Source organism: Staurois parvus, unplaced genomic scaffold (genome assembly GCF_062004578.1).
Source record: "Staurois parvus isolate SC_StPar_1 unplaced genomic scaffold, SC_StPar_1.0 ptg002726l, whole genome shotgun sequence".
Classification (NCBI taxonomy): Eukaryota; Metazoa; Chordata; class Amphibia; order Anura; family Ranidae; genus Staurois; species Staurois parvus.
Window position 1 is genome coordinate 100746 of NW_028320522.1, and position 23527 is coordinate 124272.

Here is a 23527-nt window from a genome sequence, read left to right on the forward strand (position 1 = left end):
TACACCACTTTAAACGTGAAGCCAATATGAAAGCCCACATTTATATTTTCTCAAAAGAAGCAAAATCATCAAAGGACAGCTGTGTTGCACCCTAAAAAAAGCCACTTTTGGCTTTGAAATTCAGCATCTGTTGTCATGGTTTGGCCTGAAGTTTCCTACCTATGAAATCCCTCCTTGCTGCAGTGTTAGACCCAGGGGCGGACTGACAACTCATGGGGCCCCCCGGGCAATAGGGGATCATGGGGCCCCTGTGTGCTTGCCCAAACTCAAAAAAGCCTATGAAAAAGGTACCAGGGGCATCTCATGGGGCCCCCTACTGACACCATGCCCTCGGGCAGTGCCCGAGATTCCTAATGGTCAGTCCGCCCCTGGTTAGACCTGTGATTTTATTCACATGTGCTGCTGGCTTTCTGTGTTCATCTATGGGCTTCACCTGTTCTATTGTGGATTTATATCCCTTTCCCTTCTATCACTTCCTGGCCTGCCTCCCAGTCTGCTTCCCTATATAAGACATGCTCAGTGCAGTCCTGTGTGGCCTGAGCAACTTCCCAGTTTCTCGGAGCTCCTGGTTTGTCTTGCATTACTAGTATTCCATGTCTGACTTCCCACGTACCGACCCCGGTCTCCTCTACCATTTGTGCTTGCCTACCACCCACCCTGACCTTGGCTTGTTTCCCAGATCCTCTTCTGTCTCCTGCCATCTGTACTCTTCATATGTGAGTGGCCTCCACATCGTCACCTGGGCATGACTTGTTTCCAGCTTGCTGCAAGTCCATCAGCACCATCGGGGGGCCCCGGTGAAGAAGCAGGCTGGGGCTCAGAATCTGCACCCTGGGCTTTCTATAAGGGCTCACTACCACAGAAACCTAACACCTAGATCCGTGTTCTTCCAAAGGTTTCTTTTAGTCTAGGAATAAAAAAAAAATGGCGCTGTCCATGCATGTTATTGGAACTTGTATTCCCTTGTAACGTAACTCATCCTTATAAAAAAAATAATTACAAAAAAAATAAAGTTATAATCCTAAACCCACAGTTGATCCAGAGGAAGGCAAAAAAAACCCAGCAAAGCACGATCCAATTTGCTCCTGCAGGGAAAAAATTCCTTCCTGATCCCCCGAGAGGCAACCGGATATTCCCTGGATCAACTTTACCTATAAATATTATATCCAGTTATATTCTGTGCATCCAAGAAAGAATCCAGGACTTTCCTACAGCAATCCACTGAGCTGGCCACAACCAACTCTTGAGGGAGTCTATTCCACATTTTCACAGATCTTACTGTGAAGAAACATTTCCGTATTTGGAGATTATATTTCTTTTCCTCCAGACGTAAAGAGCGCCCCCTTGTCCTCTGTGATGATCTCAGGGTGAATAACTACACCAAGTTCACTATATGAACCAACAATGTATTTATACATGGAGATCATACCCCCCCTTATGTATTATACATGGAGATCATACCCCCCCTTATGTATTATACATGGAGATCATATCCCCCCTTATGTATTATACATGGAGATCATACCCCCCCTTATGTATTATACATGGTGATCATATCCCCCTTATGTATTATACATGGAGATCATATCCCCCCTTATGTATTATACATGGAGATCATATCCCCCCTTATGTATTATACATGGAGATCATATCCCCCCTTATGTATTATACATGGTGATCATATCCCCCTTATGTATTATACATGGAGATCATATCCCCCCTTATGTATTATACATGGAGATCATATCCCCCCTTATGTATTATACATGGAGATCATATCCCCCCTTATGTATTATACATGGAGATCATATCCCCCCTTATGTATTATACATGGAGATCATATCCCCCTTATGTATTATACATGGAGATCATATCCCCCCTTATGTATTATACATGGAGATCATATCCCCCTTATGTATTATACATGGAGATCATATCCCCCCTTATGTATTATACATGGAGATCATATCCCCCCTTATGTATTATACATGGAGATCACATCCCCCCTTATGTATTATACATGGAGATCATATCCCCCCTTATGTATTATACATGGAGATCATATCCCCCTTATGTATTATACATGGAGATCATATCCCCCCTTATGTATTATACATGGAGATCATATCCCCCTTATGTATTATACATGGAGATCATATCCCCCCTTATGTATTATACATGGAGATCATATCCCCCCTTATGTATTATACATGGAGATCATATCCCCCCTTATGTATTATACATGGAGATCATATCCCCTCTTATGTATTATACATGGAGATCATATCCCCCCTTATGTATTATACATGGAGATCATATCCCCCCTTATGTATTATACATGGAGATCATATCCCCTCTTATGTATTATACATGGAGATCATATCCCCCCTTATGTATTATACATGGAGATCATATCCCCCTATGTATTATACATGGAGATCATATCCCCTCTTATGTATTATACATGGAGATCATATCCCCCCTTATGTATTATACATGGAGATCATATCCCCCCTTATGTATTATACATAGAGATCATATCCCCCTATGTATTATACATGGAGATCATATCCCCTCTTATGTATTATACATGGTGATCATATCCCCCCTTATATATTATACATGGAGATCATATCCCCCCTTATGTATTATACATGGAGATCATATCCCCCTTATGTATTATACATGGAGATCATATCCCCCCTTATGTATTATACATGGAGATCATATCCCCCCTTATGTATTATACATGGAGATCACATCCCCCCTTATGTATTATACATGGAGATCATATCCCCCCTTATGTATTATACATGGAGATCATATCCCCCTTATGTATTATACATGGAGATCATATCCCCCCTTATGTATTATACATGGAGATCATATCCCCCTTATGTATTATACATGGAGATCATATCCCCCCTTATGTATTATACATGGAGATCATATCCCCCCTTATGTATTATACATGGAGATCATATCCCCCCTTATGTATTATACATGGAGATCATATCCCCCTTATGTATTATACATGGAGATCATATCCCCCTTATGTATTATACATGGTGATCATATCCCCCCTTATGTATTATACATGGAGATCATATCCCCTCCTTATGTATTATACATGGAGATCATATCCCCCCTTATGTATTATACATGGAGATCATATCCCCCCTTATGTATTATACATGGTGATCATATCCCCCCTTATGTATTATACATGGAGATCATATCCCCCTTATGTATTATACATGGTGGTCATATCCCCCCTTATGTATTATACATGGTGATCATATCCCCCTTATGTATTATACATGGAGATCATATCCCCCTTATATATTATACATGGAGATCATATCCCCCTTATGTATTATACATGGAGATCATATCCCCCTTATATATTATACATGGAGATCATATCCCCCTTATGTATTATACATGGAGATCATATCCCCCTTATGTATTATACATGGTGATCATATCCCCCTTATGTATTATACATGGAGATCATATCCCCCTTATATATTATACATGGAGATCATATCCCCCCTTAATCTCCTCTTCTCAAGTGAGTATAAATTCAGTTCCTCTAATCTTTCCTCATACCTGTGCTGACAGTGATTCACAAATCATAGCCTTCCCCTGTTTTGTTTACCTGATTTTCTCTTTCTCTAGATGCCAATACCAACCACCATTAAAGGCTACTGTTGGAGACTTTGCTGGGCTGCATAAGTAGCCATTTTCCAACATCGTCATTTAGTGTTGCCTAGGATGCTGCACAAGGAGATCAATATTTGAATACAACACTAGGGAGCTACAGGTCATCAAAATGCATCCTGTACCTCCACTTTTCCCCTGCTTTTCTGTGTTCCCTATTATGTATATATTGTTTATAGTTAGTTGCTACTTAGGTTCTGTTAGTTAGGTTGTTGTTTGGGTTTTTTGCTACTGGGGTTGGGGTTCACTTGTATCATTATGTTTATTGTGTATTCTGTTTGTTGGTGTTTGGCTGGATTTTGTTTCATTGTAAATAAATTTCACTTAAAGCATACACAGGCTTGTTCCAGTTTCCTGACCGTAGCCGTGCAGATTTGGCCATCTCTGCTGCTGAATCCTGGCATTTATTTTGCTAAGGACCTAAGTACCATACATGTGCTGAGCCCCTACACTTAAAGTGCTTGTAATCCTCACACATGAAATATGAACAAAGCATATACCTCTGCTGTGTGAGCTTGTCTCAATCCAGAGCACTTAGGCCCCATGTACACAGGACACTTCTGAACGATGGAAGCTGACTGCTGGAAAACGTAGGTTAAAAAAAGTATGTTTAGCCGCGTTTGCATATCGCGTTTATGAGCGTTTGCGTTTAGAAGCGTTTTTTAAAGATAAGCACAGGAGAACCTCCCAAATGCCCAGAATGCACTGAAAATGGTAAATTAATAACTATTTCAGACTGTTTCAGAGAAATACAGAGAGTAGAAGCAGAGACAGCAGTATGCGTTGAAATTAGCTTAGGTGTGAGTTGCTCATTAACATTTCTTTGGTTTCCAAGGGTGGGAAAGGTGTCTGGTGGAGGGAGTAATTAAGGACACCTGGCAGGGGGTCTTCAGGAGGAATTTGAGGTGTGAATGGTTGTTAACGTATCTTTTGTTTCCAAGGGTGGGAGAGGTCTGAGGTGTGAATGGTCATTAACATATCTTTTGTTTCCAAGGGTGGGAGAGGTCTGAGGTGTGAAATGGTCATTACAATGTGTGACAAGCTTGGTAGGAACATCCTGTGTTCAGTGTTTTGTCCATCTGAGTACCTTGAAAATGCTTTGCATGCATTTTTCATGATGAAAAAAGGCTCTGGACAGCATCAGGAACTGGAAGAGTTAAAATAAATTTTCAAATGCAAACTCTTATAAACGCGATTTGCCACGTTTAGCCGCGTTTACAAGCGTGTTGCGTTTGAAACGTTGATAAAATCAACTGCTGAACACAAGTTTTCTGCATTAAAAAAAACAACTATAAACTCAAATGTCTGAAAACGACTCTAAACGAAGATGTGTACATGGACACATAGGAAAACATTAGGGAGAGTTCAGGGGCTGCTGAAAAAAACGCTGAACAGCTCCTAAACGTGAGTTTATCACCTGCAGTGTACATGAACCCTAAGTGTCATCTCTGTTTACTGCCTCATTCCTCTGCTATCAGCACAAATCACTTCTGTCAAGTTTTCCTGACACCAAGAGAAAAATGGTGACAGAGGAGGGACCTCCAGCAGATTGACAGCCTCAACTTTATTCCTGTGTGCTGTGTGAAGAGGGGTGTGTCCCTTCCCTCCAATCAGCTCTCAGAGCTCTCCTCAGTGATGTATCTTCAGCTCCCCTCCCCCTGCTTTTCAGAGCCAAGAGATCCTGTGTAAATTCTGCAATTTGAATGCATGTAGGGGACACCTCTAGATAAACAGGTACAACTTATGTAGGAGGATTTGTTTAATCTCTGTGTATTACCTGAGACCAGTCACTTCACTGGGTATATGGAAGGGTTTACTACCACTTTAGGCAACTCATATTAAGTTGGACATTTATCTCTCTACCTTTCTTTCTTAGGGAAATATCCACCAGACTATTGTCCTTTGTAAAGGGATACATGATGGCCCTTTATTGCATGGTTTCTGCCTTTTAGGGTGTGTGGTCCTCATAATGGCAAACGCTGATTGGTCAGCGTGACTACAGAACAGCGCTGACCAATGAGAAGCGTTTTTTTCTTCTGGGACTCTATACCGGTAAAAGAAGCTTCAGATGTACTTCACTGGTCAACATAGTCACCTGGCTGCACTGACCAATGAGCTGCTGCTATTGTAAACATTGTGAAGGATACTCACTCTAGGGCTGTGTTTAGCAGCGCATGTTGTATGGACTGGTACCGCAGCAGCTGGGGCATCATGACCATTATGAGCAGTGGGGTGCGGAGAGGTGGCCAGGATACTATGAGTTAGTTCACCTTTTAACTTTTTGTGAAAAATGGAAATTACATTTTAGGTATCTCAAGGTCAGATTTAAGTGTTAAGGTTTGGGTTGGGTTACTAGGGCTGGTTTATGTTCAGGGAGAACAACCATGGAGAGGTAGTAGAGTCAGAGCACCCCACCTCAAAGCTGGAGACCCCATGAGGCCTAGGGCCTGAAGATGCTACTGTAGCACCCTTCTAGTTAGCTAGGGGGAGCTAACTGATTATTTTTTAGTTAGAAGGGTTGAGTAGCAGCCTGGGCAGCAGTGAGCTGGGTCAAATTTGGGTCAGGGCTGGGAGCTCTGCAGATCGGTTACTTGATACCTTTCTCTGCTCTAGAATTTTGGAGAATATTCTAGAAGCAGTGGGCTGGTCTGCACTCTTAAGGGATCCTGACCAATTCCAAAGCAGGAGGCTTGGCATGGGGTCAGGACAGTCCTTCAAAGTGGTTGAGCCTGCTCAGTGGCAGGGAGAGTTCGGGTGGAAGATGTGAGGAAGCGGAGATGCAATGGTCTGGGAGGGGGCCCAGTGGGAAGGGGCTTACCTTCAGGCAGGACACTGGAAAGCAGGATTGCTCAGCCTCACTGGCCCCCAGAGCGAGGACCACATGTAGAGCCAGGAAAGAAGCCAGCCCAACGGAAGGCCTGAAGGCAGCCACCTACCTAAATCTGCTCGCAGGACTGAGATTGAATAGTCCTACACCCTCTTGGCCAGTTAAGGGGAAAAGAACATTCTGGTGGGAAAACTGATTAGCTTCTTACCCGGGATTGCTTCATTTAAAGTGGCAGGCACTGGATTCCCTTGCCTAGGGATTCTCTCAGACAGCTGTATAAGAAGAGGATTATCTTGGGTCTGGGGTGATACACTAGGAGAGGCTGGAGAGCTCTCAAGAAGAGTTTTTGCTGTGTAAAGACTTGTACATAGTTGCTAAGGAGTTCGTCCTCGGTTTGCAGTTCCACTGGGCATCCCATACACCCCTTACCCCATCCACATTTAACACCCCTTAATAAAACATACAAACCAAGCTCAAGGACTATCTACAGACTGTGAAAGCAAGACTGTGGAAAATGTGTGTTGCCTGGCTGTGCAGGACTATAGGGGGACCCAAACCTTCAGCAACTCCTACGAGGGAAGTGCTGCACTACACCCAGAGAGATCTTGACTAGGTGAACACTCCTCCTGAATAGTGTTAGTGGGAAAGCTCTACCCAGTGAAGGATTATTCCATGGAGGCCACACTATACTGTCTGGACCTGGGGCGGACTGACAACTCATGGGGCCCCCGGGCAATAGGGGATCATGGGGCCCCTGTGTCTTTGCCCAAACTCAAAAAAGCCTATGAAAAAGGTACCAGGGGCATCTCATAGGGCCCCCTACTGACCCCGGGCCCTCGGGCAGTGCCCAAATGGTCAGTCCGCCCCTGGTCTGGACTCTTCATAACCACATGTTTGGAGCTGTATTGTGCACAGAAGAATGACATATTGTAAAGATATCTGAAGGGATATTCGTAAAGTTCATAAAAGTCATTGCCATGTCTTGTTACTGACTACATGAGGAAAAGTGCCATTACCCCTTGGGACTCTTCGAGGGTAGAAGCACAGCTATACCCGTGAAGTGTATTTAGCAGCCGGATTGGGTTGGGAGCAGACGGTAACCTGAAGACAGCAGTTCTGGTAGTTGAGTCGTCAGATAGGTTCAATGGACGTACTCACTAAGATGTTTGGGCTACCATAATGCAGTTCTCTTGGCACAGGGCTAATCTGAGGACTGGACCTAGACCCACCAAGAACACAAGGCCTTGTACATGTGTAGTGAACAGGGGCAGACTGATAACTCATGGGGCCCCCGGGCAATAGGGGATCATGGGGCCCCTGTGTCCTTGCCCAAACTCAAAAAAGCCTATGAAAAAGGTACCAGGGGCATCTCATGGGGTCCCCTACTGACCCCGGGCCCTCGGGCACTGCCCGAGTTTCCAAATGGTCAGTCCGCCCCTGGTAGTGAATTTATGATCAGACCTAGCAGGGAAGATATGCTGTGGAATCTGTAAACAAGCCAGTGAGATGGACTTTGCCAATGCTTCCTCAAGAAAACGGTGAGCCAACTCAATATTGAACCCTACAGACTAAGACTGGGATGCCATTAAAGTTCATGTGTGTGGAAAGGCAGGCGGCCCAATACTTTTGGCCGTATAGTGTACATATTTAAATTGCATATTAAAGTATCTTCTTTAAAGGGTATGTTTTCAATTTTATGAAAAAATTAACGCCAAATATCCTGGCCACCCCTCCTGGCCTTGCTGCACATAGTGGCCATAATCCCCCATGCTGTTGGTGTAGTGGATCCTGCACCGCACACCACAATAAATGGCCCAGTATCCATCATAATGCTCGCAATGGCAAGCACTTATTGGTCAGTGGGGCCATGTTGACCAAAAAAAACTCTTTCTTCTTGAACACTTTACTGAAAGAAGGAGCCTCTGTTGCGATTCCCATTGGTTAGCACAGTCACATGGCTGGGCTTACCAATGAGCATTTGCCACTGTAACTATTATGATGGACACTCACTCAGGGGCTGTGTATTGTGGTTTATTGTGTATGCTCCCCTACACTGGCAGCATAGGGCATCAAGCCTGTTATGTACAGCGGGGTTCGGAGAGGTCATCAGGATATTTGGAGTTATTTCACCTTTTCACACCTTGAACAGATAGATAAAGGGTAAGTGTTAAGGCAAGTTTTGCATCCTTGCCCTGGGAGCTGGACGAACCTGTCCCAGTACTGACTGCAGATATAACTGTTAGATCTCACTGATATTCACCATCCTCTACACCTTACATATCCTATAGTACCTGGAATCGTGTTACCTGCATTCCACACATAGACCAGGAAAGTGTATAAATCTCTCTAAAAAGGAATGGTAAAAATATAGCTCTCTTACTAGTAGCCAACATGGAAGAAAAATATATTTAAAATATATTTTTTAAATATTTTTCCCAGATATATTGACATATATTTGAAATACTACAATTTTGTCCATATTCAATATATTTCAAAATATATTTCAATAAAGATAGATAGATAGATAGATAGATAGATAGATAGATAGATAGATAGATACGGATTGATAGATATAGATAGATAGATAGATAGATAGATAGATAGATAGATAGATGGATAGATAGATAGATAGATAGATAGATAGATAGATAGATAGATAGATAGATAGATAGATAGATGTAGATAGATAGATAGATAGATAGATAGATAGATAGATAGATAGATAGATAGATACGGATTGATAGATAGATAGATAGATAGATAGATAGATAGATACGGATTGATAGATAGATAGATAGATAGATAGATATTGATAGATAGATATTGATAGATAGATATAGAGATAGATAGATATAGATAGATAGATAGATAGATAGATAGATAGATAGATAGATAGATAGATAGATACGGATTGATAGATAGATAGATAGATAGATAGATAGATAGATAGATAGATAGATAGATACGGATTGATAGATAGATAGATAGATAGATAGATAGATAGATAGATAGATAGATAGATAGATAGAAATATAGATAGATACGGATTGATAGATAGATATAGAGATAGATAGATATAAATAGATAGATAGATAGATAGATAGATACGGATTGAGAGATAGATATAGAGATAGATAGATAGATAGATAGATAGATAGATAGATGTAAAAAAAATGCTTTTCAACATACAGTATATATATATATATTTATATTTATTGAAATATATTTTGAAATATATTGAATATATTGAATACGGCCAAAATTGTAGTATTTCAAATATATGTCAATATATTTGGGAAGAATATTTTTAAAATATATATAAAATATATTTTTCTTCCATATGGAAAACTTGACATAATACACAAACCATCGTAGAACCTTTCAACCTCTTAAAGTGCAAATTAGCTACTTGAGACACAATATGGGGGGGGGTGGGAGATTTACTAAAACCGGAGCACTCACAATCTGGTGCAGCTGCGCACGGCAGCCAATCAGCTTCCAACTTTAGTTTGTTCAGTTAAACTTAACAATAAAACCTGGAAGCTGATTGGTTTCTATGTAGAGCTGCACCAGATTTGTACTCACCAGTTTTCTCTGGTTGACAATGTCTTCCCAACACCAGCAATCATGAAATCGTGAAATGGAGAGCCCGCAACATGTCCTTCCGAATACTGTGCTGTATTAGATCAGGTGAGGAGTACAATATACGGAAAGCTGATGCGTTTTTGGCAATAAGCCTCATACAGTGTCAATCGCAGGACACGTCGCCCCCTATGATCGGCAATGGAACCGTTCTAATTGCACCGATTTTGAAAGTAGTTCCTGCGCTACTTTTTGCAAATTCGGGTGCAACTTGCATAGATAGACGTCTGTGCATGAAGTCACATACATGTCTTCCAAGTCGCACCTGAAGTCACACTGACATCTCTCTTTGAACTTTCAATGTCGGCTCCAGTGTGAACCCGGCTTAAATGGAATTGACTAGCTGAACTCAAGCTAACACTTTTTAGGCAGTTGCAGCAACAGTTCTGTGTGTGTGTGCATGTGTGCATGCATGTGTGCGTGTGTGCATGTGTGCGTGCATGTGTGCGTGTGTGCATGTGTGCGTGCATGTGTGCGTGTGTGCGTGTGTGTGTGCCTGCACGCGTGTGTGTGTGCGTGCGTGCATGTGTGCGTGCGTGCGTGTGCATGTATAAAGATTTTACATAAATGAATAAAAGCTGACCAATGTAAGTACCCCCGTCAGTAATAAAAGGTTTGTCTCAACCATCTAACTGACATTTTTGCTGGACAGCTTGGTCTGTTAAAGAAAGTTGCAAAATAACAGACTTACTGGCAGGATCACCAGGTGAGAAAAAAAGAAAGTAAAAAAAAGAAAAATAATCTGCCACATCTAAAAATTGGTAAATTGCAATATATTAGATTTTTGCTTTTAGGTTTAATACCATGTCAATCCAATTTCTCGGCACTCCGGAGCTCACAGAACAACTTCTTCTCTGTTAGAAACAATGTACAGCAGTGCTGATAAACATGTCCTGGTGAAAGTCTGGAAAATATCTTCCTCCGACCCGGGCAAGGACATACCCCCCCCCCCAAACCTCCAAAATGTATGAGCATTATGTGTCAGCAAAAATCCCCCCTCCCCCCTAAAAATATTTGAGCATTAATCTTCACACTTTCCCCTGAAGCAGAAATTCCCCTTGCAAGCCAAAATTCTCCCCAAACAAAAATTCCCCCTCTTCCAGTACAAATACCCTCTCCCGGCTCAAATCCTATCCCTTCCCAAATCCCTCCTCCTAGCAAAAATTCTCTACCTCTCAAATCTCCTCTCTGATCATAAATCCACCCCCCACCTCCAATTCCCCCTCTCTCAGCATAAATCCCCCCTCCCAAATCTCTTCTCCTAGCATAACCCCCCAAATCATCCTGACTAGCACAAATCCACTCCCCACCTCAAATTCCCCCTCTCTGAGCATAAATTCCCCCCCCCCCAATCTCCTCTCCTAGCATAACCCCCCCAAGCATCCCGACTAGTACAAATCCACCCACCACCTCCAAATCCCCCTCTCCCAGCATAAATGCCCCCCCCCCCAAATCTCCTCTCCTAGCATAACCCCCCCATCCCAATCATCCGGACTAGCACAAATCCACCCCCACCTCCAATTCCCCCTCTCTCAGCATAAATCCCACCCCCAAATCTCTTCTCCTAGCATAACCCCCCAAATCATCCTGACTAGCACAAATCCACCCCCCACCTCAAATTCCCCCTCTCTCAGCATAAATTCCCCCCCCCCATCTCCTCTCCTAGCATAACCCCCCCAATCATCCCAACTAGTACAAATCCACTCCCACCTCCAAATCCCCCTCTCCCAGCATAAATTCCCCCCCCCCAAAATCTCCTCTCCTAGCATAACCCCCCCCCCCCAATCCCAATCATCCGGACTAGCACAAATCCACCTCCCACCTCCAATTCTCCCTCTCTCAGCATAAATCAACCCCCCCAATCTCCTCTCTTAGCATAACCCCCCCAAATCATCCTGACTAGCACAAGTCCACCCCCTTACCTCAAATTCCCCCTCTCTCAGCATAAATTCCCCCCCAATCTCTTCTCCTAGCATAACCCCCCCCCCCCCAATCATCCCGACTAGCACAAATTCACCCCCCACCTCCGAATTCCCCCTTTCTCAGCATAAATTCCTCCCCCCCAAATCTCCTGTCCTAACATAACGCCCCCCCCCCAATCATCCCTACTAGCACAAATCTTCCCCCCTCCCCAAATCTCTCTTTCTGACAGAAATCCGCCCTCCTAATACAAATCCCCCCTCCAAATCACCCCTTCTAGCACAACCCCCAAATCCCCACCGTGCCCGGGGCAGCCGCCCCTCCTGCCCACTCCTTGTCCCGGCCCTGACTGTGCATAATACCTGATTTGAACGGTTATATTTTGAAAGTTCGTTTGACATCGACTTCATGACAGCGAACATCTGCTTGTTGCCGCAAACACCTCTCTAGCTTCATACAAAACGTTTTAAAACAAAGGTCCTCAAGAATAGAAACGATTGATGCTATAGGGGTAGCACAACAGCTAAATGGTTATGACTCCCACCTGGCAGCACTAGGGTTGTTGGTTCAAATCCCAACCACAACAGCACCTGCCTGGAGTCTGCATGTTCTCCCTGTGCCTGCGTGGGTTTCCTCCGGGCACTCCGGTTTCCTCCCACACTCCAAAGACATGCTGGTAGGTGAATTGGCTCCTGTCTAAATTGCCCCTAATATGTGTATGTATGAATGTGAGTTAGGGACCTTGGATTTTTTTTTCAATTTTCCTTGCTTGTGATTGGATATTCATTGAAGAGTGAAGTTTTGCCTCATTTACTAAACTTTGGAGCAAATGCACTTGCAAATTGCATTTTTTTTCCTTTAATAAATAAATCCCACTGTGTAATTGGTCCCTCCGGCCACTTTATTAGGTCCACCTTTCTAGTGCCAAGAAAATCTTCCACACACCATGACACCACCAGCCTGAACCATTGATACAAGGCAGGACGGATCCCCCACACCATGACACCACCACCAGCCTGAACCATTGATACAAGGCAGGATGGATCCCCCACACCATGACACTACCACCACCAGCCTGAACCATTGATACAAGGCAGGATGGATCCACCACACCATGACACCACCAGCCTGAACCATTGATACAAGGCAGGATGGATCCACCACACCATGACACCACCAGCCAGAACCGTTGATACAAGGCAGGATGGATCCCCCACACCATGACACCACCACCACCACCAGCCTGAACCATTGATACAAGGCAGGATGGATCCCCCACACCATGACACCACCAGCCTGAACCATTGATACAAAGCAGGATGGATCCCCCACACCATGACACCACCAGCCTGGACTGTTGATGCAAGGCAGGATGGATTCCCCACCCCATGACACCACCACCACCAGCCTGAACCATTGATACAAGGCAGGATGGATCCCCCACACCATGACAGCACCAGCCTGGACCGTTGATACAAGGCAGGATGGATCCACCACACCATGACACCACCAGCCTGGACCGTTGATACAAGGCAGGATGGATCCACCACACCATGACACCACCAGCCTGGACCGTTGATACAAGGCAGGATGGATCCACCACACCATGACACCACCACCACCAGCCTGAACCATTAATATAAGGCAGGATGGATCCCCCACACCATCACAGCACCACCACCACCAGCCTGAACCAATGATACAAGGCAGGATGGATCCCCCACACCATGACACCACCACCACCAGCCTGAACCAATGATACAAGGCAGGATGGATCCACCACACCATGACGCCACCACCACCAGCCTGAACCGTTGATACAAGACAGGATGGATCCCCCACACCATGACACCACCACCACCAGCCTAAACCGTTGATACAAGGCAGGATGGATCCCCACACCATGACGCCACCACCACCAGCCTGAACCATTGATACAAGACAGGATGGATCCACCACACCATGACACCACCACCACCAGCCTGAACCATTGATACAAGGCAGGATGGATCCATGCTTTCATGTCGTTTACGCCAAATTCTTATCCTACCATCTGAATGTTGCAGCAACCAGTCTGCCCATTCTCCTTTGACCTCAACAAGGCATTTTCCTCCACACAACTGCCACTCACTGGATATTTTCTCTTTTTCGGACCATTCTCTGTAAATCCTAGAGATGGTTGTGCATGAAAATCCCAGGGGATCAGCAGTTTTTAAAATACTCAGACCAGCCTATCTGGCACCAACAACCACGCCACATCCAAAGTCACTTAAATCTGATCCTCGGTGTGAACTTCAGCAAGTGGTCTTACGCCGGACATACTCGGGCCGAATTCCGAAAGAATTTTCATCCGAATATTTTTTCTAAGAATTTTCATTTGAATTTCGCACCATTAGTGGCCCACAGAATTTTCTGTGACCATCAAATTTGAGCGATCGGGAAATTTCTAATCAATGATGGGTGAATCATGCGAGAAATATCATCGAAAAAGAAACCAGCATGAGGTGTGAACTGGAAAGAAAAGAAAATTCTTGGCCACGAAAATTCTTTTCTGTAGCAACATATAAACCAAGGCTTGGTTGGTCGAATTTTGAAATCAATGGCGGCACCATCAGATTACAAAACTCATGAAATTACGATTTTCTAAAGAAAATTCATTCGGAATTCAACCCATGTATGGCCTGCCTTAACCATGTCTAGATGCCTAAATGCATTGAGTTGCTGCCGTGTGATTGGCTGATTAAGCATTTGTAATTTCAAGCAATTGAATCGGTGTACCGAATAAAGAGGCCGGTGAGTGTATACTGTAGGGCAGGGGTGTGGCCCTCCAGCTGTTGGTGAACTACAAGTCCCAGGATACCTCTGCCTTTGGGAGTCATGCTTGTAACTGTCAGTTTTGCAATGCCTCATGGGATGTGTAGTTCTACAACAGCTGGAGGGCCACAGTTGCCCACCCCTGCTCCAGGGCAATGAACCGGTTGTGGTTATTTGTACTTATCTACATTTTTTGCATTTTCTAATTTATTTGTTGTAGAATACCCGACGGAGACTGCGTTGTGATTGGTTGCCGCATCATTTCTTTATAGATTAGCATTATAGTTTAGCATTTTTTAGCTTTTTTTGACCGAATAATTAAAATATTAATTGCAGTTAAAATATTTAAAATATTTAATAGTTAAAATATTAATTGCAGTTAAAATATAGTTAAATAGTTAAAACATTAATTGCAGTTTTTAGCATTTTTAAGCTTTTTTTGACCAAAAAAAAAAAATATTAAAACATCAATTGCAGTTAAAATATTTAAAATATTTAATAGTTAAAATATTAATTGCAGTTTAAACATAGTTAAATAGTTAAAATATGAATTGCAGTTTTTAGCATTTTTTAGCTTTTTTGACCGAAAAATTAAAATATTATTGCAGTTAAAATATTTAAAATATTTAATAGTTAAAATATTAATTGCAGTTAAAATATAGTTAAATAGTTAAAATGTGAATTGCAGTTTTTAGCATTTTTTAGCTTTTTTTGACCGAAAAATTAAAATATTAATTGCAGTTAAAATATTTAAAATATATAATAGTTAAAATATTAATTGCAGTTAAAATATAGTTAAATAGTTAAATTATGAATTGCAGTTTTTAGCATCTTTTAGCTTTTTTTGACCAAACAATTTAAATATTAATTGCAGTTAAATAGTTAAATAGTAATATTAATATTAATAGTTAAATAGTTAAAATATGAATTGCATTTTTAAGCTTTTTTTGACCAAAAAAAAAAAATTAAAACATCAATTGCAGTTAAAATGCAGTTTGTAGCATTTTTAAGCTTTTTTTGACCAAAAAAAAAATATTAAAACATCAATTGCAGTTAAAATATTTAAAATATTTAATAGGTAAAATATTAATTGAAGGTAAAATATAGTTAAATAGTTAAAATATGAATTGCAGTTTTTAGCATTTTTTAGCTTTTTTTGACTGAAAAATTTAAATATTAATTGTAGTTAAAATATTTAAAATATTTAATAGTTAAAATATTAACTGCAGTTAAAATATAGTTAAATAGTTAAAATATGAATTGCAGTTTTTAACATGTTTTAGCTTTTTTTGACCGAAAAATTAAAATATTAATTGCAGTTAAAATATTTAAAATGTTTAATAGTTAAAATATTAATTGCAGTTTAAACATAGTTAAATAGTTAAAATATGAATTGCAGTTTTTAGCATTTTTTAGCTTTTTTGACCGAAAAATTAAAATATTAATTGCAGTTAAAATATTTAAAATATTTAATAGTTAAAATATTAATTGCAGTTAAAATATAGTTAAATAGTTAAATTATGAATTGCAGTCTTTAGCATTTTTTAGCTTTTTTTGACCGAAAAATTAAAATATTAATTGCAGTTAAAATATTTAAAATATATAATAGTTAAAATATTAATTGCAGTTAAAATATAGTTAAATAGTTAAATTATGAATTGCAGTTTTTAGCATCTTTTAGCTTTTTTTGACCAAACAATTTAAATATTAATTGCAGTTAAATAGTTAAATAGTAATATTAATATTAATAGTTAAATAGTTAAAATATGAATTGCATTTTTAAGCTTTTTTTGACCAAAAAAAAAAAGTTAAAACATCAATTGCAGCTAAAATGCAGTTTGTAGCATTTTTAAGCTTTTTTTGACCAAAAAAAAAATAATAAAACATCAATTGCAGTTAAAATATTTAAAATATTTAATAGTTAAAATATTAATTGAAGGTAAAATATAGTTAAATAGTTAAAATATGAATTGCAGTTTTTAGCATTTTTTAGCTTTTTTTGACTGAAAAATTTAAATATTAATTGTAGTTAAAATATTTAAAATATTTAATAGTTAAAATATTAACTGCAGTTAAAATATAGTTAAATAGTTAAAATATGAATTGCAGTTTTTAACATGTTTTAGCTTTTTTTGACTGAAAAATTAAAATATTAATTGCAGTTAAAATATTTAAAATGTTTAATAGTTAAAATATTAATTGAAGTTAAAATGTAGTTAAATAGTTAAAATATGAATTGCAATTTTTAGCATTTTTTAGCTTTTTTTGATCGAAAAATTAAAACATTAATTGCAGTTAAAATATTTAAAATATTTAATAGTTAAAATATTAATTGCAGTTAAAATATAGTTAAATAGTTAAAATATGAATTGCAGTTTTTAGCATTTTTTAGCTTTTTTTGACTGAATAATTAAAATATTAATTGCAGTTAAAAATTTTTAAAATATTTAATAGTTAAAATATTCATTGAAGTTAAAATATAGTTAAATAGTTAAAATATGAATTGCAGTTTTTAGCATTTTTTAGCTTTTTTTGACCGAACAATTTAAATATTAATTGCAGTTAAATAGTTAAATAGTAATATTAATATTAATATTAAATAGTTAAAATATGAATTGCATTTTTAAGCTTTTTTTGACCAAAAAAAATATATTAAAACATCAATTGCAGTTAAAATATTTAAAATATTTAATAGTTAAAATATTAATTGAAGGTAAAATATAGTTAAATAGATAAAATATGAATTACAGTTTTTAGCATTTTTTAGCTTTTGTTGACTGAAAAATTAAAATATTAATTGCAGTTTAAATATTTAAAATATTTAATAGTTAAAATATTAATTGCAGTTAAAATATAGTTAAATAGTTAAAATATTAATTGCAGTTTTTAGCATTTTTAGCATTTTTTTGACCCAAAAAAATACATATTAAAATATTTTAATATTAAAATATTTAAAAACAATAATAATAATAAATTGTTTGGTAAAAAAAAATCCAAAAATGCAGATTTGCTGCATTTTACTGCATTTTTCAGCATTAGAGCGTTTTTAAAGCTAAAAAAAACTCCTCTAGAAGCCCACTAGTCCTGGGGTTTTTTTCCAGCCAAAAAACATCCCAGCCAAAAAACGTTGATTCCAGTGTATGTGTGTACGGACACATAGGATAACATGCTGGGGGGTTTACTTGCTGTCAGGGGCGGACTGACCATTTGGAAACTCGAGCACTGCCCGAGGGCCTGGGGTCAGTAGGGGGCCCCATGAGATGCCCCTGTTACCTTTCATTGTCTTTTTTCATAGGCTTTTTTGGGTATGGGTGAGGACACAGGGGCCCCATGATCCCCTATTGCCCAGGGGCCCCATGAGTTGTCAGTCCACCCATCCTGGCTGTAGAAAAAAACGTCAAAAGCCGAAAACAGCCGCTGTAAAAATGTCCAGTGTGCGTGAGGACTTTACATACAAAAGTTTTGAATGGAGCAGGGGCGGACTGACCATTTGGAAACTCGGGCACTGCCCGAGGGCCCAGGGTCAGTAGGGGGCCCCATGAGATGCCCCTGGTACCTTTTTCATAGGCTTTTTTGAGTTTGGGCAAGGACAAAGGGGCCCCATGATCCCCTATTGCCCGGGGGCCCCATGAGTTGTCAGTCCGCCCCTGGAATGGACTGTAAATCGTTTGTCTTTCTTTGTAAAATGGAACTTTGTAGTTCTCAACAAAAATAATTTGATTAAAAAAAAGACAGGAATTTTGCTGGAACATGATTGGATAATTAAAGTTCGCCCAGTTCCCCCATTCACTAAGCGAAGTATTCTGTATTCTTAGGCAGAAAAATACATCATTAGGACATCTGGTCACACATTTTCTACCATCAGCATTAAAGTTGATTGACATGCAATGAAGCCCAACACGCATGACCTTCTTGTAGCATCTGAAACCTACCTGATCAGAAGAGGAGGCAGGCTGTTTGAGGGAAGCATTCGCCCTTTAGGCGGCAGGGTACATGAAGCTCGGCCCGGGAGAGGTGGACTAAGGAGAAGGCAACAGAAGTGTCCCCATCACTAGTAAATCTGCACCAAAGTCTGCTGAGGGTCAGGTATGAAGGACACACTACAGTGTCCAATCCACACTAATACCTGCGGCATTAAGGAGATTATACAGCAACACTGGACTTTCCTCGCTCCCGGGAGAGAAGCTGCTGTATGTGGGAGGAAGAGAGACAAATCTTTTTCGGAAAATGTTTGCTGTGCGAAGTTTGAAGTCAGGTTCTACTATAAAAAAAAAGAGAGATTCCCGTCAGGGTGGAATACAATAAATGGGGAATTTTGTCTTGTTCTAGATGAGAACGTTGTCAAACGTTACAGAAGGGTCAAGGTGATCCTTCCCGATAACCAAGCCTGTCCCCCAGTTCTGCTTAATGTCCTTTCTACAACTAGGGTGCCGTCTGAGTTTATTTATTTATTATATATTTCAGGTAATTATATATCGCCGTCAGTTTACGCAGCTTTACAGATATATTGTCCATTCACATCAGTCCCTAACCCTCAAGGGGGGTGCAATCTAAGGTCCCTAACCCTCAAGGGGGGTACAATCTAAGGTCCCTAACCCTCAAGGGGGGTACAATCTAAGGTCCCTAACCCTCAAGGGGTGTACAATCTAAGGTCCCTAACCCTCAAGGGGGGTGCAATCTAAGTTCCCTAACCCTCAAGGGGTGTACAATCTAAGGTCCCTAACCCTCAAGGGGGGTGCAATCTAAGGTCCCTAACCCTCAAGGGGGGTACAATCTAAGGTCCCTAACCCTCAAGGGGGTACAATCTAAGGTCCCTAACCCTCAAGGGGGGTACAATCTAAGGTCCCTAACCCTCAAGGGGGGGGGTACAATCTAAGGTCCCTAACCCTCAAGGGGGGTACAATCTAAGGTCCCTAACCCTCAAGGGGGGGGGTACAATCTAAGGTCCCTAACCCTCAAGGGGGGTACAATCTAAGGTCCCTAACCCTCATGGGGGGTACAATCTAAGTTCCCTAACCCTCAAGGGGTGTACAATCTAAGGTCCCTAACCCTCAAGGGGGGTACAATCTAAGGTCCCTAACCCTCAAGGGGGGGGTACAATCTAAGGTCCCTAACCCTCAAGGGGCGTACAATCTAAGGTCGCTAACTCACATTCATACATACACATACTAGGGACAATTTAGACAGGATCCAATTAACCTACCAGCATGTCTTTGGAGTGTGAGAGGAAACTGGAGTACCCGGAGGAAACCAGCGCAGGCTCAGGGAGAACATGCAAACTCCAGGCAGGAGGTGCTGTGGTTGGGATTCGAATCAATGACCCTAGTACTGCCAGGCGGAAGTGCTAACTACTAAGCCACTGTGCCGCCCCAGTTGCCCTGGGGTGCCACAAGCATGAGACCCAGTTGGCGCTGGATCAGCATCATGAGTTGCCATGGAGCAGGCAGGACAGTCACCAACACCATAACAACCAATGATGCTCCAGGGTGTCAAACGTTGCTATAGTGCTGCCCCCAGAATTCAGGAGAAGATGTAAGTCTGCCACCTCCGCACCTCTTCCGCTTCCCGCCCTCTGCCTCATTGCTGGAGCCAAAAGGCAGAGCTCTGATCAGGGGCGGACTGACAACTCATGGGGCCCCCAGGCAATAGGGGATCGTGGGGCCCCTGTGTCCTCACCCACACTCAAACCACATCCAAAAAAGCCTATGAAAGCTACTAGGGGCATCTCATGGGGCCCTCTACTGACCCCGGGCCCTCGGGCAGTGCCCGAGAGCCCAAATGGTCAGTCCACCCCTGGCTCTGATGTAGAGAGGAGACTTTGTGACTGGGAGACTTTAGGAAGGGGTTTCGGTGTGACTGGGGAGCTCTGTGATGGGGGGGATTCTTTGGGTGACAGGGGGATTCTAATGTGATGGAGGAACTGTGATGGAAGGACTCAGGTATAGGGGTGACTCTGATTTGATGGGGGACTTTTGTGTATAAGGTGGCTTCTGATATGACGGGATGCCTCTGATGATGATGGGGTGACTGTGAAATGAAATGGGGGCTCTAGTGTGTTGGGGGGCCTTGGATGTGATGGGATGCCTCTGATGATGATGGGGTGACTGTGAAATGAAAGGGGGGCTCTAGTGTGTTGGGGGGCCTTGGATGTGATGGGATGCCTCTGATGATGATGGGGTGACTGTGAAATGAAAGGGGGACTCTAGTGTGTTGGGGGGCCTTGGATGTGATAGGATGCCTCTGATGATGATGGGGTGACTGTGAAATGAAACGGGACTCTAGTGTGTTGGGGGGCTTTGGATGTGATAGGATGCCTCTGATGATGATGGGGTGACTGAGAAATGAAAGGGGGACTCTAGTGTGTTGGGGGGCCTTGGATGTGATGGGATGCCTCTGATGATTATGGGGTGACTGTGAAATGAAACGGGGACACTAGTGTGTTGGGGGCAGGAGCGGACTGACAATTCATGGGGCCCCCGGGCAGTAGAGGATCATAGGGCCCCTGTGTCCTCACCCACACTCAAACCACACCCAAAAAAGCCTATGAAAGCTACTAGGGGCATCTCATGGGGCCCCCTACTGACCCTGGGCCCTTGGGTACTGCCCGAGTGCCCAAATGGTCAGTCCACCCCTGGTTGGGGGGCCTTGGATGTGATAGGATGCCTCTGATGATGATGGGGTGACTGTGAAATTAAAGGGGGACTCTAGTGTGTTGGGGGGCCTTAGATGTGACGGGATTCCTCTGATGATGATGGGGTGATTGTGAAATGGAAGGGGGACTCTAGTGTGTTGGGGGGCCTTGGATATGATTGGATGTCACTGATGATGATGGGGTGACTGTGAAAAGAAAGGGGGACTCTGGTATGATGGGGAGCCTTTGAATTCATGGGGGGCCTTTTACAGGATGGGTACATGATGGAGGGCTCTGGTGTGATGGAAGAACTTAGATATAGGGGGCCTATAATGCAAAGGGGCAACTCTGACATGATGGGGGACTCATTTATATAAGGGGGTTTCTGATGATGATGGGGTATCTGTGACATGGGACTCTAGCGTGATGCGGGGCCTTTGATGTGATGGGGGAACTTTTACATGATGGGGGGCTTCTGATGTAATGAGGGGACTCTGATGTGATAGAAGGACTCAGGTATAGGGTCCTCTAATGTATAGGGGCTTCTGATGTGATGGGGTAACTCTGACATGAAAAGGAACGTCTGACAAGATGGGGGTCCTTCGATGTGGAGAGGTGGCCTCTTATGTGATGAGGTACTTCTGACCTTACGGGGGATCCTCTGATGTGAAAAGAGAGCCTTTTATGTTGTGGGGGACCTCTGAGTTGACGTTCATTTCATTGGGGCAATGGTGTGTATGGTGCAGGGGCGGACTGACAACTCATGGGGCCCCGGGCAATAGGAGATAATGGGGCCCCTGTGTCCTTGCCCACACTCAAAAAAGCCTATAAAAAAGGTACCAGGGGCATCCCATGGGGCCCCCTACTGACCCCGGGCCCTCGGGCAGTGCCCGAGTGCTCGAATGGTCAGTCCGCCCCTGCTATGGTGTGTATTGTTCCAGGCTCAGGTTTCCCATTGATAACATAAACATTTTTTACACTTAATGCCCCGTACACACGATGAGGATATCAGAAGAACTATCGGCCATTTTTTTTTTTCGCCTGCTATTCTCACATTGAAAGTGAAAAGGTTACTAAAGATACGAAAATTCTATGAAAGAAAAGAAGTGATGTCATGTATTGCGTTGTATTTGTATTGTATTTTCAGACGACTACTATACTGATGAAATGAAAATCGTACGATCTGGTATTGTACGAGAACATTTTTTGTGCTTGTCCCTTTGGATATTGTTGTACGAATTGTCGTGATCGGCTCTCAAAAGCTGTGTACTAACGATCCGATTATATATTATCGGACGATCGGTCCTCGTATGAACATTTTCGGACGATTTTCTTATAGTGTGTACGGGGCATTGGACTAGGGTGCCTCAAGATTTTGCATACTTCTGAAAGGCACCACGACTGAAAACAGCTTGAGAAACGTTTTCCTACACCACCTTTCCGCTCTCCGTATTCTCTTCCCCATCTCTGGTACCTGGGATAACGAATGTCCATACGACCACAATCTCATATCTTCTACCCCAATGGCCCATTGGACTATACCCAGCCATACACCTTATACCCAGCCATACACCTTATACCCAGCCATACACCTTAAACCCAATTTGGAGAGACTTTGGACTCTCCAAAAAATTGACCATCCACCACACTTGCAACCAGTATGACCAGTTGATAATTGTTCAACCAACAATGGTCCCACTATATGTCTGTACCTTCTGTACAATCTGTATAATAAACTTTTACTATTTAAAAAAGACCACCATATGTTACATAGTTAGTCTGGCTGAAAAAAAGGCAAAAATCCATCCAGTTCAACCATAGGAAAAACAAAAAAAAGTTATAATCCTACACCCACAGTTGATCCAGAGGAAGGCAAATAAAACCCAGCAAAGCACGATCCAATTTGCATCTGCTGGGAAAAAATTCCTTCCTGATCCCCCGAGAGGCAATCAGATATTCCCTGGATCAAC

The 23527-nt window shown here is 41.9% G+C and overlaps 1 protein-coding gene across 1 annotated transcript in view; it reads right to left on the reverse strand.

The window, feature by feature from the left end:
• The window catches only part of LOC149429383 (sodium/potassium/calcium exchanger 1-like), a gene marked incomplete at its 3' end in the record, with an annotated part of 111106 nt that extends 92109 nt beyond the window's left edge, over positions 1–18997 (reverse strand). Inside the window, exon 1 of the mRNA XM_089666469.1 lies at positions 18859–18997. The remainder of the gene's footprint in view (positions 1–18858) is intronic.
• Positions 18998–23527: the final 4530 nt, after the last annotated feature.